The sequence below is a fragment of the Hypanus sabinus genome, chromosome 6 (assembly GCF_030144855.1).
Source record: "Hypanus sabinus isolate sHypSab1 chromosome 6, sHypSab1.hap1, whole genome shotgun sequence".
NCBI lineage: Eukaryota > Metazoa > Chordata > Chondrichthyes > Myliobatiformes > Dasyatidae > Hypanus > Hypanus sabinus.
In genome coordinates, this window is record NC_082711.1 from 53,023,777 (window position 1) to 53,036,997 (window position 13,221).

The following is a 13,221-nucleotide window of genomic DNA, read 5'->3' on the forward strand; positions in this document are numbered from 1 at the left end:
GTCCCTCCCTGTTAAACCTTCTCCAGGCACTTATCACTGCAAGTGGGCTAAGTGATACACCTGCCTATACACCTCCTCCCTCCCCTCCATTCAGGGCCCCAGCATTCCTTCCAGGTGAGGCGACACTTCACCTGCGAATCTGCTGGGGTCATCTATTGTGTCCAGTGATCCCAATGTGGCCTCCTTTTACATCGGTGAGACTCATTGTAAATTGGGGCACCACTTCATTGAGCACTTCTGCACCATCTGCCAGAAACGGTACTTCCTGGCCACGAAACACTTTAATTCCGATTCCCAATCCCGTTCTGACGTGTTGATCTATGGCCTTCACCTGTACCAAGATGAGTTCACTCTCAGGGTGGAAGTGCAGCACTTTGGGTTCCGTCTGGGTACCCTCCAACTTGATGGCATGAATGTTGATTTTTCCTTTTGGTGAACAAATTCTGCCCCCACCTCCTCTATTCCCCACTCTGACTTTTCACTTTTTCTGACTTGCCTATTACCTCTCCCGGGTCGTTTCCTCCTTTTCTTTCTCCTATTGTCCACTCTCCTCTCCTATCAGATTCTTTCTTCTCCAGTCCTTGATCTTTGACACCCACCTGGCTTCACAACACCTTGCAGCGAGCCACGCTCTTCTCCTTTTTATTCTGGCATCTTCCCCCGTCCTTCTCAGTCATGAAGGAGAGTCTTGGCCTGAAAGGTCGACTATCTATTCATTTTCATAGGTGTTGCCTGACCTTGTGTGTGTGTGTGTGCGTGCGTGTGCGTGTGAGTGTGATGCTTTGGATTTCTGGCATCTGCAGACTTTCTCATGTCTGCAATTCTATATTTATATAGTTTCACCTTTTTAATGACTTTAAAATGTCGTCAAGAAATATAAATTTCCTGCAACTTCTGCCATCTCCAAAGAGATCCCACTACCAAACACATCATTACATACCTCACCCTCCACTTTCTGCAGGAATTGCTCCGTCTGTGATCGCCTTGTCCACGTGTCCTTCCTCACTTATCTCCCTCCTGGTATTTAACCCCGCAAGGGGCCAACGTGCTACACCCGCCCATTCACCTCCTCCCTCACCAAAACTCAGGGCCCCAAACAGTCCTTGTAGGTGAGGCAGCATTTCACCTGTGAATCTGTTGGGGTCGTCTATTGCATCCAGTGCTCATGATGGAGCATCCTTTTTCACTGGTGAGACCCTGCATGAATTGGGGACACCACTTCTGCTCCATCTGCCAAAAGCAGAATTTCCTGGTGGCCAAGGATTTTAATTCTGATTCCCATTCCTGTTCTGACATGTTGCTGGAGGAGCAACACTTCATATTCTGCCTGGATAGTCTCCAGTCTGATGGCGTGAGCATTGATTTCTCCTTCCAATAATTTTTTTCCTCCCCCTTCCCTCTTCTTATCACCTGCATTTATCTCCCCCTGGGTTCCCTCCTCCTTCCCTTTCCCTATCCTCCTCTCCTATTAGATGTCTTCTTCTCCAGCCCTTTACTTTTCCTATCCACCTGGTTTCACCTATCACTTTCTAGCTATCCTCCTTCCCCACTCCCCACCTTTAATTCTGCTGTCTTCCCTCTTTCTTTCCAGACTTGAAGAAGGTTTTTGGTCTGGAATTAATTTCCATAGGTGCTACCTGACTTGCTGAGCTCCTCCAGTATTTTGTGTGTGTTGTGCCATGCTTTATACTCACATTTCATCATAATTCCAAGATGGCGGCACAACACAGCTTGCAGCGGCCACTTTGGAGCTGATATGTTATTTTTTAAGCGGGGTGCCGTGCGCAATCCTAATCTGATGAAAAACAGATGTGGGAGCGTGGAGGAACATCTGGAAATCTCCAGGAACACCTTCTTCATGGCTGCTGCTGCTGTGAGGTCTGGGTCTCTGCTGAGAAGAACAGGCCCCCAGTCCTCGGGGTCGCGTTGCCTTTGGCGAATGGTGGGGGCATCTTAATACGCTCAGCAGAGGATGGTGCTCGGAGAAGATGTGCTGGAGGGGATGGTCGGAAGCTCAGGGGTTCGATGGACTTGGAATCTGCTACAGTTGGGGTGCTTTCACTGTGTGCTGTGTCTGTGGGGCTGGGTTCGACTGAGCTTTCACTGTGTGCTGTGTCTGTGAGGCTGAGTCGGGCAGCGCCGTGGACGTCCATAGTGGGGGTATTCCCTTCAGCCGCCTGCATGGGATGGCGAGTCTATCGGGCCCCTGGGGACTTGTGGAGACTGTGTGGTGGTCTCTTTTGAACTTATAGTCTTTTAACATCTTTGGACTATTTTTACTGTGCCCATGGTCTGTTTTTTTAAATCAATTATGCTATTGTTTGCACTGTTGTAACTATGTGGTTTTGTGTGGTCTTGTAGCTTTAGTTTTTGGTCTTGTTTTGCCTGGTGAGTTTGGAGCTCCTTTCCGGGGAGTGCAGTAAGACAGTAGCGCGATATTAATACGCAGCAGCCTCTCCGGACTCTGGATTGGGGATTGCCAAACGTTATGTGGATTTTCTGGTGTAGTCTGTTTTGTCATGTACTTTTGTGATATCATTCTGGAGATCCATTGTCTCATTTTTTAACTAAATTGCATTTGTGGTTTCTAAATGACAATAAACTGAATCTGAATAATTTCATTATGGCATGCAAGGAGGGCTATTTCCATGTCAGATTAGAAGGAAAAAACATTCTAAAGAGACTTAAAGATATTAGCTTTATTAATCACTTATACATTGAAAGATGAAAGAGTTTGAGGCCTAGTTCCAGGCAAATATCCTCGTCCTGGATGTCAATAAGACAAGGGAAGTGGTTGTTGACTTCAGCCTGCACCACTCATACTTGTCTTTGTTTCAGCAGCATATGAATGGAACCTGCGAGCTGTTTCAAATTCCTGAGAGAGCACTTCTCACATAACCTCTCATGGTCCCAAAACATACCCTACACAAGCAATGCCTCAGCTTTCTGTGGAGGCTAAATGTAGCTGGACTATGCACATCCTTACTCAAGTCCTTCTCAGACATGCAGTGGAGAGCATCCTAACATGCAGCATCACTGAATGGTACAGAAACTGCACTGTGGCAGACAGGAAGGCTTTAAAATGGGTAGTCAAAACTGCCCAATGTATCACCGGCATCAGCTAACCTACCATCAAGGACATATATCCAGAAACAACTGGTAACATCAAAAAGGATCCTACACACCCTGCTATTTGTTCAATTCCCATCAGGGAGGAGGCTAGGTGGCATCCATGCCAGGACCACCAGAGTTATTTTTTTCAAGCGGTAATCTGATCAACACATTCACCCACTAACCCATCCTTCCACAGCCCCCACTATCACGATGTCATAATTTTTGTCAGTCACCTTATGTACAGCCACTCCTGTGCCTAGTTTCACCTTATGCACATTCAATCAATCTATGTGTATCAGCTATCTTAAGTATTTATATTTATTGTGTTCTTTATCTTATTGCGTTTTATTTTTGTGCTGCATTGCATCCAGAATAACAGTTATTTTGTTCTCCTTTAAACTTGTATGCTGGCAATGGCACAAGCAATCTTGAATCTTAAAGCATACAGCAAAATGCGTCATTTACATCAAATCAAATCAGCGAGGATTGTGCTGAGCATCCCACAAGTGTGTTCACGCTTCTGGCACCAACATAGCACACCCATGACTCACTAACCCTGATTGTACACTTTTGTAATGTGGGAGGAACCCAGAACACTTGGAGGAAACCTACGCGATCACAGGGAGAATACACAAACTCCTCACAGACAGTGCAACATTGAACTCGGATCATACAGCTGACACTATAATAATGGTATGCAACCCATATGCTACCATAACACCCCACTAACTTCCCTTGCAACCTATCCTCCCTACATTTCATCAGCTGCTCTCCAGATTTTATTATTCACCTGTCACAAAGGGGCAATTTACAGTGCCCAGTTAACCTTCCAACCTGCATGACTTTGAGATACGGGAGGAAATGGGAACCTATATCATCACTTCAGAAAAGGGAAGGGAGGAATGTGGTCAGTGTCCAGGTAAAAGAGATTAGATGATTTAGGAGTAATTGACTTAATTTGCCCAGAAACATTGTGGGCCAAAGGGTCTATGCTGTGGTCTACTGTTCTATATTCTGTGTCCTATAATAATCATAATAGACTATGGGACATGAACAGTGTATACATTGTCCCAATAGTAATACCTACAACTGGGAACATTACAAAGTCACTATACAATAGCATTAAACAAATAGGCCTACACAGCAATATCTATGTAATTCTCAAGAAAGCCACAATACTAAACACCATTAGAATAGTTCAAAAGTTCCTAGCAATTGAGAAATAAGTGCATTTGGCTATACCGCTTACCTCAGGTTTTACCAGCTTGGGTTGAGAAAGAATAAAAATAAAATAATAACTTATTTATAGGGCAATTTTTATACAGAATATGTAGTCCAAACTGTTTTACAAAGGGACAAAGTGCAAACATAAAAATAAAATTTAAAAAACCATGAAAGTAAAAGACAAAATATTGTTAGTTAAAAGCAAGGTTAAATGAATAGGTTTTGTTTAACATTCACAGGGCAAATTCCAGGATTGAACCTTGTCACTGGAGTTATGAGGCAGCAGCTCCACTGGCTGCTTCTTTGTACCACCATAAAGGTCAGAACACAGACTAAATACAGATGTTAGAAACTCCACTCCAGCATTTACAGTACTAGCTCCAATGTTTACAAAGCTAGCGTGTTTTTCTTCAACAAGGAACTTTCCCAGAGTTAGAAAACAAAACAGCTGTAAGGTTGCACAACAGATTTTCCTGCCAGTTCTTTAGCCTTCTCCAATTTCTTGCTTTCACACGTGATTTCTAGGAAGTCTGCAAACTCTTGTAGATGCACAAACCTAGAGCTCTGAGTTAAAACCATTCTGACCTTCTCTTCCATCTTCCTTTTTCTGTTGTAGCAACTTTTCCTTCAAAGCGACAGCTTGCCTCTCTGAGGTGTTGCCACCCCTCACAACCTGACGTGTTCAAGTTAAAGGTTAGAATTGCCAGATTGCACAGTGCTTCCCAATCCAAAACTCGATCAGTGACCATAGCCTCACTCACTGCTCCCAAACCCACATGATAAATAAATTAAACTTCAATGTTGTGAGATACAGTACTTTCCTTAATTACACCTACGCTGAGGGGCTCAGTATTTATGAAGCTTTTTAGCTACTTTTGCAGATCAGTCAGCATGTCAGTAATTGGCCCCATATAGCCAGGAAAGTAAATGGTGAAAACTTCACACAGGTTTCAAAGAAAAATTCCTGCACAGCTTGAAAGATGATCATGAGTTTCCCATCAGTGAGATGAGATTTAGGAGCCAATCTGCTCTGTTGTCAGTGCCTAATAAATTGCATGATTTGATGTATTTTGACCATATGGGTCTGTTGCCAGTGTGCCACTGGATAACCTGATTAGGTTGATGCAAAAGCTTCTCTCTCAGTCTCTAAGCAAAGCATCTGTGTGTTGCAATTGATCTACCTCGAGTTCAGTTGATTCCAGCTTTGGGAACATTATTATGATTTAAAAAAAAGCTAGTAGCTGAAATCAATCAAAAAGTTTAGAAGGAACTGGTTTATCTGAAGCACCATACAGAGTTTTACTGAGTTAAATCAGGTCCCGAACCTTCATCGCAGCAATCAAAAGTTCAAAGTATCTGAATTTTGACTTTCTTGTAGAACTAGAAAATCAGAAACTACAACAAATAAAGTAATATTAAGCAATAGTTAAAATTAAATTGAATGACTAATTTAACTTTGTATGAATATTATAGAAAAGTATACAAAACAAATATTACAGAATAGATTTACAAGTTATGGCAGGAAAGTGATAGCACATTACTATCTACAGACAAAAGTTGTTTAATACCTTTCTTGGATGAATTATTTTTAAAGATCATCTCGATGCAATGTAAGCTGATGCATCAAGACAACTATTAACTCTTTGAAATATAAAATTAACTCATTGAGCTATAATTTATGTCTTTGCTCAAGCTGTGGCTGTTGACTATCCCTTCCTCTTTACTCTGCTGAAGTAGTAAAAGGAGAGTCGACCTTCTTACCTAGCTTCCTCAATTGGTAGCAGCAGATCGTTCTTCATTGTGACATTAACATTCATGACTCTGGAATTTCTCACTGGGCTCCTTTTCTCAATTTTACCTTGCCATATAAAAAGATACCTGAGGATGACTGTAGCTGACCTAATGTTGCTACTTACACTTATATAATTCTTTGATATGTCTTCTGTCCGGTGTGATAGCACTTTCACCACATGGAGTGCAGCAGTTCAAGAAGGTCCATGGCCTGCAAAGGTTAGCAGTGCACAAGTAAGATTATGAAACAAGTAAGATTATTTTAAGATTGTCTTTATTTGTCACATGTACTTCAACACATATTGTGAAGTGTGTCATTTACATCAACGGCCAACAGAATCCAAGATGAGCTGGGGTAGCCCACAAATATTGGCATGCTTCTGATGCCAGCACAGCATGCCCACAGCTTACTTGGATCCTCTCCAATTTGCCTATCATCACACCAAATCCACAGTATATGCCATTTCCTTGGCTCTTCACTCAACCCTACAGCAAAAATGCACACACCAGAATGTCCTTTGTTGACTACAGCTTGACATTCACTACTCTCATCCTCTAAAAACTACTCTATAAGCTTCAAGACCTCAGCCTCAATTCCTTCTTGAGCAATTGGGTCATTGATTTCCTTAGCTGCAGACTCCAGTCAGTTTAGATTGGCAACAACATCTCCTTCATAGTCTCATCAGCACAGGTGTACCTAGCCCCCTGCTCTACTCACTTTACACATGACTGTGAGGCTAAGCAGAACTCCAATGCCATTTTTAAGTTTGCTGATGACACCACTGGCATGGGCTGAATCAAAGGTGGAGATAATTAGCATGTAGGAAGGAAATTGAAAATCTGCCTGAGTGGTGCTACAACAACAATCTCAATGTCAATGTCAATGTCAGCAAGATCAAGCAATTGTTTACCTCTTTTCTATAGATACTGCCTGACTTGCTGAGTCCCTCCAAGATTCTCTGTGTGTTGCAGCTAATTATTGACTTCAGGAAGAGGGAACCAGAGGTCCATGAACCAGTACTCAGTGGGGGCTCAGAGGTGGAGAGGGTTAGCAACTTTAAATTCCTCAACATTATCATTTCAAAGGATCTGTCCTGAGCCAATGCACAAGTGCAATTACAAAGAAAGCACAGCAGAGTCTCTAATTCCTTAGGAGTTTGTGAAGATTCCGCATGGCACCTAAAACTCTGACAAACTTCCACAGATGTGTGGTATTGACTGGCTGCATCACAGCCTGGCACGGAAACAACAATACCCTTGACTGTGATCACCTTCAAAAAGTTGTGGATATGGCCCAGTCTATCACTGAAAAAACCCTCCCCACGTCTACACCGAACACTGTCGCAGGAAAGTAGCATCCATCATCAAAGACCCCCACCACAGGCCATGTTCGCTTCTTGCTACTGCCACCCAGAAGAAGATACAGGAGCCTCTGGATCCACACCACCAGGTTTAGGAACAGTGATTACCCTTCAACCATCTGTTCCTTGAACCCGAGGGGATAAGTTTTCTTAATTTCATTTGCCCCAACACTGAACTGTTCCCACAATCTACGGTCTCAATTTCAAGGACTCTTCATTTCATATTCTTGATATTTATTGTTTATTTATTTATTATTATTCTTTCTCTTTTGTATTTTCACAGTTTGTTGTCTTTTGCATATTTGTAGTTTGTGTATGCTGTTGGATGCAGTCTTTCATTGATTCTATCATGTTGCTTGGATTTACTATGTATTCCTGCAAGAAAATGAACCTCAGGGCTGCATATGGTAATATGGTACTTTGATAATAAATTCACTTTGAATTTTGAACTTTGTATGTCTTTAGAATGTGTGAGGAAACTGGAGCAACTAGAGGAAACCCATGCATTCACAGGGAGAGCAAACTCCATACAAACGTCAATGGGTATTAAACCCCAATCTTACAGCTGGTGTACTGCAAAGTACTGTGCTAAACATGTCACTGTTATCTACTATGCCACCTCTATCAAGCTGCCCCATTACAATCCCTACAATTAATCTAATGTTAACGTTAATCATTCCCTCTCTCCTCAAATGCTGACCTATAGCTGAGTATTTCAGGCATTTGTTTTTTTTATTTCGGAGGGAGTGTTTCGGAACGATTAACCAGTTCCATCATCGGTAATCTCCTGTGACCCACCAAGAGGACCAGTTTTTATTTCAGAATAATCTGAGCACAATGTTGTATTGGTGTTTTTGAGGTGGAATACGTTTTATGACCAACTCTTTTCAAATACTGTTAGTAATCTGCAGAAAGACACAGTCTTTTGTATCTGAACTCTCATTTTGCAAATTTTATCACCAGCAGGTGGTGTCACATTCATTTGCATTTATTACTAAATAACCTGAATCAACAGTGTCCCATACAATAGATAAAAGTTCAGAACAGTTGCATCTAAATTCTGATCAACTATATTACCTTGCAATTGTTACTGGTGATTCAGGTAAATTATTGTATTTCTTGCCAGGTAATTATCTAAAATGTATTATTGCCTGCCAATTGAAACATTAACTCTGAAAACAGAGAGTAAACTTAAGTTTTGTTATATTTTTAAACTGCTTGGCAAGAGTTATAGAAATGAAAACATATTTCCACTGACATTATTATAATATCTTTCCAGTATGTTGGATCAGGAAGTCCTAGTGTCCAGAAATCTAGACATATCTGGTTGTGCCAAGGTCAAATATTATAAATTTTTTTATAAGTTACACAGAGATTTGTACAAATTTGTTTTGTTTAGGGGAAATCAGGAACTGGCTCAGACATTAAAATAAAAGTTCAAAGTAAATTTATGGCTAACATGAGAGGGCACAGTTTTAAGGTGCTTGGAAGTAGTTACAGAGGAGATGTCAGGGGTAAGTTTTTTTACACAGAGAGTGGTGAGTGCGTGGAATGGGCTGCCAGAGATGATGGTGGAGGCAGATACAATAGGGTCTTTTAAGAGACTGCTGGACAGGTACATGGAGCTTAGAAAAATAGAGGGCTATGGTAACCCAGGGTAATTTCTAAAGTAAGTACATGTTTGATAGACAATAGACAGTAGGTGCAGGAGTAGGCCATTCGGCCCTTCTAGCACTCACTGCCATTCACTGTGATCATGGCTGATCATACTCAATCAGTACCCCGTTCCTGTCCTCTTCCCATATCCCTTGACCCTGCTATCTATAAGAGCTCCAACTAACTCTCTCTTGAATGCATCCAGAGACTTGGCCTCCACTGCCTTCTGGGGCAGAGCATTCCACATATCCACCACTCTCTGGGTGAAAAAGTTTTTCCGCATCTCTGTTCTAAATGGCTTACCCCTTATTCTTAAATTGTGGCCTCTAGTTCTGGACTCACCCATCAGTGGGAACATGTTTCCTGCCTCCAGCGTGTCCAATCCCTTAATAATCTTATATGTTTCAATCAGATCCCCTCTCATCCTTCTGAATTCCAGTGTATACAAGCCCAGTCGCTCCAATCTTTCAACATATGACAGTCCCGCCATTCTGGGAATTAACCTTGTGAAACCTATGCTGCACTCCCTCAATAGCAAGAATGTCCTTCTTCAAATTTGGAGACCAAAACTGCACACAATACTCCAGGTGGGGTCTCACCAGGGCCCTGTACAGCTGCAGAAGGACCTCTTTACTCCTATACTCAATTTCTCTTGTTATAAAGGCCAGCATGCCATTAGCTTTCTTCACTGCCTGCTGTATCTACATGCTTACTTTCATTGACTGATGTACAAGAACACCTAGATCTCGTTGTACCTCCCCTTTTCCAAACTTGACTCCATTTAGATAGTAATCTGCCTTCCTGTTCTTGCCACCAAAGTGGATAACCTCACATTTATCCACATTAAACTGCATCAGCCATACATTTGCCCATTCACCCAACCTGTCCAATTCACCCTGCATTCTCATAACATCCTCCTGACATTTCATACTGCCACCCAGCTTTGTGTCATCAGCAAATTTGCTAATGTTACTTTTAATCCCGTCATCTAAATCATTAATGTATATTGTAAACAGCTGCGGTCCCAGCACCGAACCTTGCGGTACCCCACTGGTCACAGCCTGCCATTCTGAAAAGGACCCGTTAATCACTACTCTTTGTTTCCTGTCAGCCAGCTGATTTTCAGTCCATGTCAGTACTCTGCCCCCAATACTATGTGCCCTAATTTTGCACACTAATCTCCTATGTGGGACTTTATCAAAAGCTTTCTGCAAGTCCAGGTACACTACATCCACTGGCTCTCCCTTGTCCATTTTCATAGTTACATCCTCAAAAGACTCCAGAAGATTAGTCAAGCATGATTTTCCCTTCATAAATCCATGCTGACTCAGAATGATCCTTCTACTGCTATCCAAATGTGTCGTAATTTCCTCTTTTATAATTGACTCCAGCATCTTTTCCACCACTGATGTCAGGCTAACCGGTCTATAATTCCCTGTTTTCTCTCTCCCTCCTTTCTTGAAAAGTGGGACAATATTAGCCACCCTCCAATCAGCAGGAACTGTTCCTGAATCTATAGAACATTGGAAAATGATTACCAATGCGTCCACGATTTCTAGAGCCACCTCTTTAAGTACCCTGGGATGCAGACTATCAGGTCCCGGGGACTTAACAGCCTTCAGACTCAACAGTTTATCCAACACCGTTTCTTGGCTAATATAAATTTCCTTCAGTTCATCCTTTACCCTAGTTTTTTGGCTACTATTACATCTGGGAGATTGTTTGTGTCTTCGCTAGTGAAGACAGATCCAAAGTACCTGTTCAACTCACCTGCCATTTCCTTGTTCCCCATAATAAATTCACCTGTTTCTGTCTTCAATGGCCCAATTTTGGTCTTAACTTTTTTTTGCTATTCACATACCTAAAGAAGCCTTTACTATCCTCCTTTATATTCTTGGCTAGTTTACCTTTGTACCTCATTTTTTCTTGGCGTATTGTCTTTTTTGTTACCTTTTGTTGCTCTTTAAAAGCTTCCCAGTCCTCTGGTTTCCCGTTCATCTTTGCTTTGTTATACTTTTTTATTTTTATACTGGCCTTTACTTCCCTCGTCAGCCACGGCCACCCTTTACTCCTCTTAGGATCTTTCTTCCTCTTTGGAATGAACCGATCCTGTACCTTCTGCATTACTTCCAGAAATACCTGCCATTTTTGTTCCACTGTCTTCCCTGCTAGGGTATTGTTCCATTGAACTTTGGCCAGCTCCTCCCTCATAGCTCCATAGTTCCCTTTGTTCAACTGTAATACTAACACATCCGATTTTCCCTTCTTCTCATATTGTAGGTTAAAACATATCATATTATGGTCACTACCTCCTAATGGTTCCTTTACTTCGAGGTCCCTGATCAAATCCGGTTCATTGCACAACACTAAATCTAGAATTGCCTTCTCCCTGGTAGGCTCCAGTACAAGCTGTTCTAAGAATCCATCTCGGAGGCACTCCACAAACTCCCTTTCTTGGGGTCCAGAACCATTCTGACTCTCCCAGTCTACCTGTATGTTGAAATCCCCCATGACAACTGTATCATTACCTTTGCGACATGCCAATTTTAACTCTTCATTCAACTTACACCCTACATCCAGACTGCTGTTTGGGGGCCTGTAGATAACTCCCATTAGGGTCTTTCTACCCTTAGAATTTCTCAGTTCTATCCATACTGACTCTACATCCCCAGATTCTATGTCCCCCCTCACAAGGGACTGAATATCATTCCTCACCAACAGAGCCACCCCACCCCCTCTGCCAGTCAGTCTGTCCTTTCAATAAGATGTATATCCTTGAATATTCATTTCCCAGGCCCTGTCCGCTTGAAGCCACGTCTCAGTTATTCCCACAACATCGTACTTGCCAATTTCCAACTGAGCCTCAAGCTCATCTACTTTATTCCTTATACTTCGTGCATTCATATATAATACTTTTAATTCGGTACTCCCCTCTCCTTTCATATCAATTCCTATTTCACTTGGCCATACTGTATGATCTCTTCTTGAGCTTTCTGCTTCATTGATTCTGTTGTCCTTTTTAACTTTTCTTATTTTGACTTTCCCTTTAACTCCATCCTTATATTTCCAGTTCATCCCCCTCCCCCCCCCCACTACTTAGTTTAAACACAGCACTGTGGCACAGCATTGTGGGCTGTAGGTTTTCTAAGTTTCTGTGTTTAAATTTATTAACAAAGTGGATATACTTCCCTGAGATTCATTTTCTTGTGGGAGGAAATACAATAGAATCAAAGAAAAAATGTACACAGAAAGATGGTTAAACAACTAACGTGAAAAAGAAAACAAACTGTGCATATCAGAAAGGAAAAAAAGCAGAATAATAATAATAATAAATAAGTACTCAATAAATATCAAGAAAACAAGATAAAGAGTCCTTGAACGCGAAAAGGCAACAATGACTGATCTAAATATTTTCCTCAGATATGAGATGTAACATCTTTAGCTGTACTCTCTAACTGAATCAAATCATGGTATCTCAATATGATTACCAGGGTAGGTAGAATCCTATATTTTTATTCAGAAGACAGCTTGACCAGTAGAGCCTTTTGTATTGATCTATATGTTATCAGACTTCCAGCAATAAAGACCGTGGATCTATTTTGGTCTAATTTACTGAAGGAACTATATTTCAAAGATTTCACATTGCCCGCGGTGTGTATTGAGTCAAAAGGTGGCATGCAAGTAGGAGAAATTTCTTTCTCACTTATTCCTGTGAGTATTCTGATTGACGTGGAGCTAGCAAATGGGAAAAGCATCTGGCAATTGAATTGCTCCAGCTTGAAGCCTCTTGTTGACTTTTTTTCAATAAATCTACTAACCCTGCTCCTGTGAAAGCTCTAAGCAGTAATCCATGTTGCAATGCCACTGAGCTATACCCTCCAACAAAATTTATGACACCTATCAAGCAGATGTTTTGATTTCTGCTAAAACCAGCGAACAAACAGGTGCATATCTGCTATGAAAATGTAACAATTTGACTATTAAACTGTAGGATCTACAAATCTATTAAAACCAGTTTGTCATATATGCATTAAAAGAGGGATTCCAGTACATAGAAACTGTAGAAGTTAACAGT